The sequence below is a fragment of the Gorilla gorilla genome, chromosome 5 (genome assembly GCF_029281585.2).
Source record: "Gorilla gorilla gorilla isolate KB3781 chromosome 5, NHGRI_mGorGor1-v2.1_pri, whole genome shotgun sequence".
Taxonomy (NCBI): domain Eukaryota; kingdom Metazoa; phylum Chordata; class Mammalia; order Primates; family Hominidae; genus Gorilla; species Gorilla gorilla.
Window position 1 is genome coordinate 108,126,224 of NC_073229.2, and position 12,933 is coordinate 108,139,156.

Below are 12,933 nucleotides of genomic sequence, written 5' to 3' on the forward strand. Positions count from 1 at the left end.
ATGACACAGCTTTCAGCTTAATTTTTTCCTTTTGGCATAGTGAATTGGGGTCCAAGTTTTTCTTTTCCTTTCACACTTATCCCCCCTTTCATTTTAAAATCTTTCAGAGAAGGCATTTTAAAAGAACTGAGTCTCTGATCTTGGCTTTTGCCTGATCTCTTATGACTATGACAGTTTATTCCTAGATGGATAGGTCCCATGTTGTTAGGCAAGCTCATTTTTAGTAGGTTGTAAAGTCCCACATCCCATGAAGTAGAATTAGGGGGAGTAAGGGAGAAAGAGAACAGAGAAAAAAGGAGGAAATGAGAAACAAAAAAGGGAGAACAATCCTAGAAAACTGATACAGGCCGTATTACCCTGAAGTCCATATATCAGTAGGCAGGTATGAAAATGGTTTATGTATATAAATATGTTGCTGTTATTTTCCATTGAAGTTTAAGTTTTCTAGCTTCGGTTCACAGGGCTTTAAGAAAAGTGCGGCTTAATTTTTTTTAGTGATTTCAAATCTGGGAAAATGGGGGGAAAAGGAAAAGAAATTGAAAACATTATTTTGGAGCTTTGTAGCTACAAAAAATTTAGGATTCAGTCCAAATTGCAGAAAATAATAAAAATGGAAAAACACTGGACAAGGCTAGAATGTATTAATAATAACAGGTGTACTATAGTTTATTTTTAAATGTAATTTTTCTCTCTCCAATTCCCCAATTTTATTAAAGACAAAATGAGAGTAGTACCAATTATTTGTAAAATAAGTTTTAGTCTTACTATACTTGGCTTGATTATTTGCATAAAGTGCAGCAAGAGTCATCATTTGCCATATAGGCTCTCTTTAAAAAAATGGCTTTGCTGGAAACTTTTCCATAAGGAATCTTTTTAAAAGTCTCAAGCTCAGCCAAAGATTTATCTGTGCCCACAGATAACTGAATGAATTGGGTTAATTCCTCTCTTTTTGAGGTCCCAAGAAAACTTGGGGTTCCTGGACCTGTCAGAAAGTGACATTCCTTACTTACCAGAAGTTAGAACCCTGTAAAGGACAAGATATGAGGCCAGCTATTCCAAGGGGCTCTTATCAATTCCATAAGTCAGCCTCATTTTCTCAAGGCCATCTGAAACTATGTCATTCCAGTCAAAAGCTTCATAAAATAACCATGTCTCCAGTTGTGTCTGGTTATGAAATAAATTCTTATTGAACTTATGCAAATAACTATATTACCATAAGTTAAGAATACTGACAAACAGTTTCCAAATTTTGGAGAAATTAGGTAGAAAGAAATTACGTTTTAAATCTTGCTCATTAGAGTATACTTTGCTCAATTTTTAAAAGCTATAAATAGCTTAAAAGAAGAGAAAGTTTTCTTGACTCTGACAAAAAGTATCAGCAAATGTTTTAAACAAGTCATAAAATAGTATTTCAGTATTCAGTCCTGTTCTGCTTAATATTGGATCAGTAAACTTAATGAATACATTCAACTCTCCATAAAAGTTCTGGAAATTTTTCACTCTATTCCAATGGCACAATTTCTTTATCTTTTTTTTTTTTTAAGACGGAATTTCGCTTTTGTTGCCCAGATGGGAGTGCAATGGCTTGATCTCGGCTCACTGCAACCTCCGCCTCCTGAGTTCAAGTGATTCTCCTGCCTCAGCCTCATGAGTAGCTGGGATTACAGCCACCCACCACCACGCATGGCTATTTTTTTGTATTTTTAGTAGAGATGAGGTTTCACCATGTTGGCCAGGCTGGTCTCGAACTCCTAACCTCAGGTGATCCACCCGCCTCGGCCTCCCAAAGTGCTGGGATTACAGGTGTGACCCACCATTCCTGGCCCAATGGCATAATTTCTAAATTTATCAGAAACCTATATTTAATAATACTCCTCAGAGTTCTATAGCTGATTATAAACCACCCTATAAAAGGATCAAAGTAAGACAACAATTGTGAATGACAAAAGTCTTAGCCATGGTTAAAGATACAACTGACAAGGAAATTTTGTTATTTCTGTGTCAATTTTACATAACAATCATAATTACTACTGATAATATATACTAAGACATATCAGAATCACAGGAATCTCATATAATTTTGGAACACCTACTAAAAGCACATTTATGTAAATATAATCTAAAGAAGATTAAACACCATTTCATATTTGGCAATAATTCCTGTATGATTTTATTATACCAAATAAGCCAAATATATCTCCTTTGGACTTCAGGGGGCCTAATATCAAAAAAGTAATGAGGTCAAAAAGATTGAATTTAGAATTTGATTTTGGAAAGTTTTTCAAAAAACAAAAGTTTAAAACACTTGATATCACAAAATAGGATCACAGGTCATTGTAAAATAAGTCATTCATTTAGCCAAAGTAATAATTCAAAGATTTGGGGAAAAGAAAGCAAAAACTTTTAGAGAGAGGAGACTTACTTTCCCAAATTATAAGCCCTAAGAAAGACAGCATGAGGCCAATTAAATCTGTCTCTCAAATCTTATAAAAAAACTATTAAACTTTAGTCATCTTGACCATAATATATAATTTCTATAAACATTTTTATAACCTGTTTTTTATTAAAAAGTTAGTTAATGCTCCAAGAAAACCCTGTTAATCTGACACAGGTGCCCAGATGCTGATCTTTCATCAGTGTGCCTTCGATATTAATGTTTAATTCATAGAGAAACTCTGAACTAATGTTCTCTCTCAAAATTGGCCCTTACAATCTCACACACCCACCACTTCTGTGATAGTCCCTGGGCCTAGAGGAGTTGAATAGTTTTCATTTATGGCACTATGTCTCACGAATGTACTTTATTTGATTGTCATCTTCTCTCAAATCTGAAGATGATAATTTAACTGCTGTCACTGTTTAAGATTTAGCAGGACTTGGTGTCCTTTTTAGATCTAGGAGTCAAAGCCCTATAACTTAACAGCATGAGGACTTTAAAAGCAATACAGAAAGTTATATGGATGTAATAAACTTATTTTTTAATCTCAATTTTCTAGGCAAATAAAAAGTTTACTAACAATGACATAGGAATTATTTCAATAAAACATAAAATCTGTTAGGCTGGTTACCAAAAGGAAAAAAAAAAAGAACTTCTGCAGTGTGATTGCTTTTCATTATGGGGAGTCTGTTTGGATAATCTGCAAGTCAAAATGAATGAAGATAGTACTTGAATTAGTTAGACAGAGGAAGAGTGTATCCTGGGTCATAAGTGAAAGTTTTTGATTTCATAAAGTCAAGAGCCCAGAATGTTATGTTAGAAGAAAACATTTCCTTTTAGAACTTTAAGATAAAACGTTTTTAGCAGCAGGCCACAACATCAGTTAGAACCTAAGGAAAAAAGGTTATATCAGCTGATGAAAGAGTTGAAGAAGAAAGTTATTATCTCAGGCCTTCTCAAAGGGTAAACAAAGCTAAACACAGTGAGATATAATAAAAGAACTTTTGGGTTTAAAAAATTAAAATCTCTTGTAATTTTATTAAAAATAAATCAGTACCTTTTAATATCTTTTATTAAGAGTAAATCAATTTCCTTTTAATTATAGCCAACTTGATCACATAGGTTTTTTTCATAAATTCACTTTTTACAAACCCTATTACAATTTACACAAACCATTTATGACATGTTTGGACTTCCTGTTTTATCCTAAACATTCTTTTTTCTTAAATAACCAGGCATTTTATTTTAGGGCAAAAAATTTATAATACAACATTGTTTCTCATATAAAATTATATTCCTTTTAATACCTCTTTATATTTACAACTTTCTTGTCATCTCTCTTACTTAATGGTTCCTTTACCTTGTTTTATAAATAACCTTTAAATAACCTTTGAAGTAGACAAAAATTTTTTTTTAATAAGGACACATTATTTTTTAGAAAAATGTTTTCCTGTAGTTTTTTTAAAATATTGGAAATGACCCATTTAATTAATAGTTATTATTAATTTAACTTTAGATTCTAAATTATATGACAAGTTTTTTATAAACATTTATTCCATTATACTTACCTAATCAATTAATTTCTTAATATTTTACCTAGATTCGTTATGAAAACTATGATAATCATTTAAAGTTATTTCCCTATTATCCATTTTTATAGCCTATGGATTTCAGGTGTTTATCTAAGTAAGAACCTTAAGGTTAAATAAATAGGTGGTGGGGGAGTTGCCAATAATTCAAGATTTAGTTGTTTTAGTTAAACCAATTGAAACCAGCCTTGTTGTCTGGGGTGTCACCCAAAGTTCTTGGTCTCATGGCTGAGGAAATCAAGGACCTGGACACTCCAAAGGTGAAGTTAGAGCAGAATTTTAATAAGCAAAAGGAAGAAAGCTCTCTGGCACCAAGAGGGGTCCTAGAAAAATGGGTTGTCATTTTACAGTGAAATGCAAAGGTTTTTATAGACAAACTGGTGGGGAGGTGTGTTTCATTTATATACTGCACAAAAAAAATCAGGAGTAGGTGTTTCATTTGCATATGGCACAAATTTCTGACAGTCTTCACCCCAACCTTTCTAGTGCACATGTGGGCTCCTTAGTCTGAGTTACTCCATCTTGCTTATCTCTTCCTACTGTGTATGTGTGGAAAAAAAAAAAACAGGAGAGGGTCAGAACCCTTTGTGGTGGATGTGCCTGGTCCAGGGTCGCTCTTCTTATCAGTGCTGCTGCAGGCACTTCCGCTGTGCAAGCCTCCTTGTCTGAGCATTTCCAAGAAGGGAGAGGAATGTGCTCTACTTGGGCTCAATATATATCAGCAAAACTTGTTGATTACATACGAGGTCCCATTCTGTGTTAGAACTTGCCTTCCTTATCTGTGTTTGCAGCCTGATCTTTCAGGCTGCTCTTTGCTAAAAGAGAAATGACTTGTTGGGCTGCTTTTTGTTAGAAGAAAAGCTGCTTTTTGTTGGAAGGGAATTCTACTGAGGACTCCCGCCCTAACTATCTGCCTAGTTGATTTCTTTCTCTCTTCTCTCTCACAATAATGTTAAATTTCTTATTTATCAAAAAATTATATAAGATAAAATTCTCTTTTGGGCTACATTTACAGCTCTATAACTCATGCTAAATCTTGATACCTCATAATATTTAGCAGAGATAAATAGAAAACTTCCTAGCTAATAAATCTAAACAATAATGTAGGCTGACAATTCTGAAGACATTTCTAATTTTATTTTACCAATAACTTTAAAGCCAGCTTGTTTATTAGCAATTTACTTATGTCATGTGAACTTGCAAAGCATTTTGGCTCATTTACTTAATTCCAGAGTAGTCCTTTATTTCTAATCCAATTTGGCACCTTGTGGCCACAACACGTAACAAAACACATGTATGTACACCTTAACTCACCTAAGCATGCATACACCTATGTACAGATAAACACATCTAAGCACATACACATACTCGTACAAATAAAGATCCTATAGCTTTTACTTCAGAACTCTACTCATGAGATATTAATACAAACTTACCAGTTTACCACAAAGGTTGGATGCAAATAGTAGATTTTTTCTCAACACCAGTAGAAAGGTCCTTTAAATTGGAAAAAAAAAAAAAGTACATTTTCTTAAGCAAAAATCACATCCTCGTTGTTTTTTTTGCAAACTTCACCAAAACCACATCTTATTCTCCTACTATTCTAACTCTCAGTAACCCTAATTCCCAGAGAAAACATAGGATTACTTAATTTAACATAACATGACCTTAAGATTTTAAATTGCTGGAGAAAATTTTGAGACTAAATTAACCAAATTAATCTTACCAAAGATGACTAAAGTCATGTGAACTGAAAAGCCTCTGAGCTAGCTTCTATTAGTCTGACAAATGTTTACTTTTCTTTAAGCCAACTAATTAGATGTCTTTCATATAATTGGTACTGAAATATTTTCACATGACACATATGAACACACAGACATAATAGACTCAGAGGCAGATCTTATAGATTTAAAATTTTTCATTTGCTTGTATTCAAAAATTCTCTCTTCCCTACTTTAGACTATGAACCTCTTCATTATCTGTTCCATGTCCTAAATAATTGTTAACTAGGTAATTCTAAATTTGCATCTCCAAAGATATAAATCACATGGAACAAGGTAGAAAATGTACAACTCAGAGGCACACGATTAGATCTAAACAAAGACAAGTTTTGTTATGTAAACTTTAAGCTATTGTCTTACCCCTAGTTAAAATTCCTAATGGCTTAGGTGCAGAGACAGATATGCCCTTACAAAATGGAAATTTCCTTTAAAGGTGGTGTTTTCAACTTAGCTGCTTAATTAGATTACTGGCTTTAGGGTGGAGGCCTTTAAGGAATGGGGCGAAGAAAGTATGCAGGATTTTCTTATCTAAACATTAAAAACAGAGTAGTCGTCCCCTATAGTAATGACCATTTCCTGTAAACTGCCCTCAACCACCCCTAACATTGTAGCTCTCATGCAGCATTACACATGCCAAAGGCAAATACTCTCACAGTACAAGGTGATCTCTGGTACTCCCAAAAGCCAAAGAAATCAGGTAATGCAATACAAGAAAGCAGAGCTTTAGACCTGAGAAGAATCAGCACATGACTGTTGAAACTCCACAGCAAATCAGAACAGCTCAAAAAGGGGTGAGTGGCACCTTAATTCTGAGTTCTTTAAGGGGTCTGAGTCATTAGAAGCCTTCTCTATTTTCTTTTCACTTGGTACTGAAGATGGCAAAAGGAGAAGGAGATGTTAGATATGAGTTCTAAATTTCTTTTCAAAGAATCAATATGTCAGTATGTTCAATTCTTTGCCTTCTACTTTTAAACTTAACTTCCTCATAAAGCAATCTTTTTCGATTACCTGCTCAACCCTGACTCATTTCAATCACCTGTTCCACCCTGACTCACTCCGTTTACCTCCTCCACCCTGACTCATTCCGATTACCTGCTACCTGCTCCACCCTGACTCATTCTCCACCCTGCATAACCATTTTTCCCGCCAAACCACTCACCCCCTCACTCTCTTTAAATTAGCCAATTGGAATTAGTTTATCCTGTGCAGTCTAACCCTAGCCAATAGGGGAACGACACAGCAGCAAGGGCCATGTGCATCAGGGATAAGAACCCCTTCCCCTCCCTTGTCCAAGTGTGCGCTCACCATTGCTCCACTCTTCTATAGAAGTACCTTGCCTCGCTGAGAATTAAAAAGAAAATATTATATTCAAGTGCTACTTCTTTTGCGGCACCAAAACTTTATAACAGACAAATAGAGTAGAAGAAAAGTAAATGAGAGGACAATTTTTAAAGAAAGGAAGTGAACAGAGAAACCAAATCCGTGCCTTTTTTTTTTTTTTTTTTTTTTTTTTTTTGCAGCTGCATGGAATTTTAGTGAATCCAGAGGCCTTGTTCCCTGTAATTTGGAATTCTCATTCAAATTTGACCAACTCAGGTAGAGTTAATCAAATTTGATGGAAGAAAACCAAAATAACAAAACAAGTATGATTACTGAGGACTTTTAATGGTAAGGAGAAGTTAAGACCAGTTACTTGTCAATCTTAACTTTTAGTCATTAAGGGGAATTTTCAAGACAAAACTCTAACTGAGCTACTTACCTAGGAATGAGGCTCAGGCTGAACACTGCTGTCTACCATCTATGAAGCAGGAAAAAACTCAAACTCACTTTCTCTGTTGGAAGGGAGCAGAAACTCCAGAAGGGACTTGCTGGCCCTCCATCATCATGGAAACAGGAAAACTAATCTTCCTTGTTGGAAGTGAGTAAAACTCCAGGAAAGGAGTTATAAAGCAAAATGAACCTTAGACCTCAACCAAATTTGGGGAGAGCAATGATTCTCTGAAGGGACCTCCCAGACCTCAGCAAATTGTATTATTGGTTTGAGCAATAAAGATAGGCCAAGCTGGTACCAAGCATGGATGGATTTGTCAAAGATCAGGCCACCTCGTCTCTTCCATTGGCCACCAGTTTATAAACCAAAGGGTATCTGAGACAGGTCTCAATCAATTCAGAAGTTTATTTTGCCAAGGTTAAAGACATGCCTGGAAGAAAATAACATGGATCCACAGGAACAGTCTGTGGTCTGAGTCTTTCTCCAAAGACAAATTTCAAGGCTTCAATATTTAAAGGGAAAATGTAGGCTGGAGGGGAGAGGGGTAGGGTATAGTAATCCCCATGTTGTAAGAGAAAAGGAGCGGGTACGGGAATAGTCAATTATGTATTCATCTCATGCTCAATAAATTGGCACTTTACATAAGATAAGCTACCTCTGGAATCATTTAACTTTTTATCTCTAGCTATCTGCTTAGGAACAAAAGGAAAGTCAGCTTCTTGCATGACTCAGCTTTCAGCTTCATTTGTTCCTTTTGGCATAATGAATTGGGGTCCCAAGTTCTTATTTTTCTTTCACAGCTTTATATCAACTGGGAACTTGGAAGTAAAGCTAAAAATGTGTTGGCAACTTTCTTTTTCAAATTCAGTTTATGTTCTGACACAGGATTTTCTAATTAGCCCTCTTAGGTCATGGTAATTGGAACAGCAAGGGGACTGTTTTTATTGTAGTGTCTACATCTACACAGTCAGCCTGTGTAGATGTCCTTAAAATAAGCAAGAAAAGTAGACGGAGATGAAATTGGAGAGAGAGAGACAATGCTGCATTACAATTCTATTTCCTCATTTAAAACATGCTGAGAAAAGCAGTTATTTGTGCTCTGCAATTGCTCTTTAAACATGTGTAAAGGAAAAGCCTGAAATTTTTAGTAAAATACATCCAAGTGTTTGTTAGGCTGAGGGTTTCCACATTCTGAGCAAGTTATTTTATTTATACAAGAATTGTCACAGGAAATTGTCAGAATAGCCACCAACCTGAGGAAAAAAATCACAGAAAATCATTACACAACATCTAGGTTTTGTTACATTTCATATATTTTGTGGTGTTTTTTAATATACATACTTGTCATATTTTAAAATATTGAATTTATTCTAAACTGTGGGTGGAAATTCTGCACAATAAACCATTAGAAGAAAGTACGCTCTCCCTCACCTGGTTAGGAAGTGGCAAAGGAAACCAAGGACAGAGTTTCCTGCACTCAACATAGTTTCAGGAAGAGTACAGATTCAAAAGTACTATGAGAAAGTGCCACCTGTGTACTCAGTAATAAAACCCTGGAGCTCTGTACTATTATGCCAGAATGATTCTCTCAGATAACTACCAGTTCCCTCAGGCCCCAACATACAAGCTTGGGCTGCAGAGGAAGGCCTTACATTTGTGCACGAGGTGTTTTGTGAGATGTAGAGCAACATTCTTGGAGGTGTGTTCACACCTAAATATTCTATTTTTTGTTCTCTTGACCATTAAAACTTAAATAATAATGGCCAATATTTATATAGTGCTTTTCTTTTCTGAATTTTTAATTTTTATGGGTACATAGTAGGTGTATATATTTATGGGATATATAAGATATTTTGATACAGGCATGCAATATGTAATCATCCCCTCAGGGTAAATGGAATATCTGTCACCTCCAGCATTTATCCTTTGTGTTACAAACAATTTAATTACACTCTTAGTTATTTTGAAATGTACAATTATTGTTGACTGTAGTAACCCTGTTGTGCTATAAAACACTAGGTCTTATTCACTTTTTTCTATTTTTTGTACCCATTAACCATCCTCACTTCCTTCCAATCTTCCCACTACCCTTCCCAACCTATGGTAACCATCCTTCTTCTCTCTATCTCCAGGAGTTCAATTGTTTTAATTTTTAGCTCTCACAAATAAGTGAGAACGTGCAAAGTTTGTCTTTCTGTGTCTGGCTTATTTCACTTAACATAATGACCTCCAGTTCCATCTATATTGTTGCAAATGATAGGGTCTTCTTCTTTTTTTATGGCTGAATAGTACTCCATCATGTACATGTACCACATTTTCTTTGTCCATTTGTCTGCTGATGGACACTTAAGTTGGTTCCAAATCTTGGCTACTACAAATAGTGCTTTAATAAACATGGGAGTGCAGATATCTCTTTAATATCCTGATTTCATTTTTGTGGGGGTATTACTAGTAGTGGGATTGTTGGATGGTAGCTCTATTTTTAGTTGTGTAAGGAACCTCTAAACTATTTTCTAGTAGTTTTAGTAATTTACATTCCCACCAACAGTGTACAAGGGTTCCCTTTTCTCCATATCTTCAACAGCATTTGTTATTGTCTGTCTTTTGGATAAAAGCCATTTTAACTGGGGTGAGATGATGTCTCATTGCAGTTTTGATTTGCACTTCTCTGATGATCAGTGATGTTGAGCACCATTTCATATAACTGTTTGCTATTAGCATGTCGTCTTTTGAAAAATGTCTATTCAAATATTTTGTCCATTTTTAAATCAGATTATTAGATTCTTTTTCTATTGAGTTGTTTGTGCTTGTTATATATTCTGGTTATTACTCCCTTGTCAAATGGGCAATTTGCAAATATTTTCTCCCATTGTATGGGTTGTCTCTTCATTTTATTGTTTCCTTCACTCTGCAGAACCTTTTTAACTTGATGTGATTCCATTTATGCATTTTTGCTTTGGTTGTCTGTGCTTGTGGGCATTACTTAAGAAAATTTTTCCCCAGATCAATGTCCTGGAGATTTTCTCCAGTGTTTTCTTGTAGGAGTTTCTTTGTATAAGGTTTTATATTTAAATCTTTAATCATTTTATTTTTGTATATGGCAAGAGATAAGTGTTTACTTTCATTCTTCCACGTATGGATATGTAGTTTCCCCAGCACCATTTATTGAGACCGTCGTTTCCTCAATGTATGTTTTTGGAGCCTTTGTCAAAAATGAGTTCACTGAAGATGTATAGATTTGTTTCAGGGTTCTCTATTCTGCTTCATTGGTTTAAGTGTCTGTTTCTATGCCAGTACCATGCTGTTTTGGTTACTATAGCTCTGTAGCATAATTTGAATTGGTAAAGTGATTCCTACAGTTTTGTTCTTTTTGCTCAGAATAGTTTTGGCTATCCTGGATCTTTTGTGGTTCCTTAAAATTTTTCAGATTGTTTCTTTTATTTTGTAAGGAATGTCGTTGGTATTTTGATAAGGATTGCATTGAATCTCTAGATTGGTTTGGGTAGTATGGACATTTAAATATAATTGGTTCTTCCAATCTATGAACAAGGAATATCTCTCCATTTTTTTGTGTGACCTCTTCAATTTCTTTCACCAGTGTTTTATAATTTTTATTGTGGAAATATTTCACTTCTTTGGTTAAATTAGTTCCTAGGTATTTAATTTTCTTTGCAGCTATTGTAAGAAAAACTGATTAAGGTTTGACAGATTTGTCTGTAAAGTTTTATTAAAGATTGGGGTTGACATTAAGAGTACACTAATGCAAGGGTGAAATTTGGCTTTCTCTCTTGAACAAGATTTTCATCTAATGTTAAAGGATAACGAAAGATTTTTGCTTGCCTTTTAAATAAACTACAGGAAAAAGAAGGGAAAGACAAGAGACGGATTGGAAAGCTAAATGTTCCCTCTATCAATAAGTAAAAGTTTTTGCCTTTTTGAAGTTTTTGAGTCATTATTTTGGCAAAATAAATAACTTATGGTGACCTGGAATTCTATTTTATAATATCAAGTGTTTGAAATCTTTAACATATTTGACAGGCTTCCCAAAATCAAATTTCAGCTTCAAAATTGTCTTTTCCAACCTCTAACTTTGGGATACTACAGAGGGCCCCTGAAGCATCCAAAAGATAGGTAAACAGGATTATTTGACATGTTAAGTTACATGGGAAGTATTGTCAAAATAAAAAATAATATTTACTTTTCTTCAGGTTATATTTTAGTGAATGTTAATATATGTTCCAAAATTGTATGGGATTTCTAAAATTCTAATATGACTAAATATATACTGTCGATCATAATTATGGTTACTGTATCAGTCCATTTTCATGCTGCTGATAAAGACATACCTGAGACTGGGCAATTTACAAAAGAAAGAGGTTTCATTGGACTTACAGCTCCACATGGCTGGGGAAGCCTCACAATCATGGTGGAAGGCAAGAAGGAGCAAGTCCTTCTTACATGGATGGCAGCAGGCAAACAGAGAATGAGGAAAATGCAAAAGTGGAAACCCCAGATAAAACCATCAGATCTTGTGAGACTTATTCACTACCATGACAATAGTATGGGGGAAACCACCCCCATGATTCAATTATCTCGCACTGAGACCCTCCCACAACACATGGGAATTATTGGAGTACAATTCAAGATGAGATTAGGGTGGGGACACAGAGCCAAACCATATCAGGTATTATGTTAGTTATTGTAGATCACAGAAATAACCAAATTTCCATGTCAATTGTGTTTTTATTACTGTTTAAAGTCATTTCTACAGTTAATTGCTTAATTCTGATGCAGCTTCTGAAAACTTCACAAGCACTGAAAATCCTAGAATATGATATATTTTAGGAGGTTTATGAAAGGATGGAATGGACCCTGAAAAGCACTCTTGAATACAGGTAAGAATTCCTATAACTTTAATGAAAAGACTGACTGGTTTATAAAACCACTAACCCAGGTAGAACAAAAATTAATTGAATACCAAGAAAATACTTTGCCAGATTTTCATGCTAAATCAACCAATACTGAAATTGTTTAGGTACACAATTTAAATGAACTCCATGGTCTAAGTCAAATTACCTATGACAACCCATTAGTTGTCAGTGCTACGCACCTAAATTGGATAAACAACTGGTATTCAAGAGAACATAAGTCCAACATTAAGCATGGGCTCACGGAGAACCAGGAGGGCTGCCTTGTCCTTTCTGAGTTCTCAAAACTTTTGGTATTAAAGGTTCTGCATTCTGTGACTCATCATGGAAAACATAAAATGATCCAAATTAAATATATATTGGTGTGGTAATTCTAAATTGCTAAAATAGTTTATGACCAATGTTTGGTTTGTGAAACCCATACTCC

The 12,933-nt window shown here is 34.8% G+C and overlaps 1 protein-coding gene across 7 annotated transcripts in view; it reads left to right on the top strand.

Annotated features, from left to right (window-relative positions):
- CYB5R4 (cytochrome b5 reductase 4) overlaps nt 1-12,933 on the top strand; it is a 149,915-nt gene that overhangs the window by 112,461 nt on the left and 24,521 nt on the right. For all 7 annotated transcript variants that reach the window (XR_010134315.1, XR_008681169.2, XR_008681171.2 and 4 more), the window contains one exon: nt 12,373-12,473. The gene's annotated coding sequence lies outside the window, so the exon portion shown is untranslated. The remainder of the gene's footprint in view (nt 1-12,372; nt 12,474-12,933) is intronic.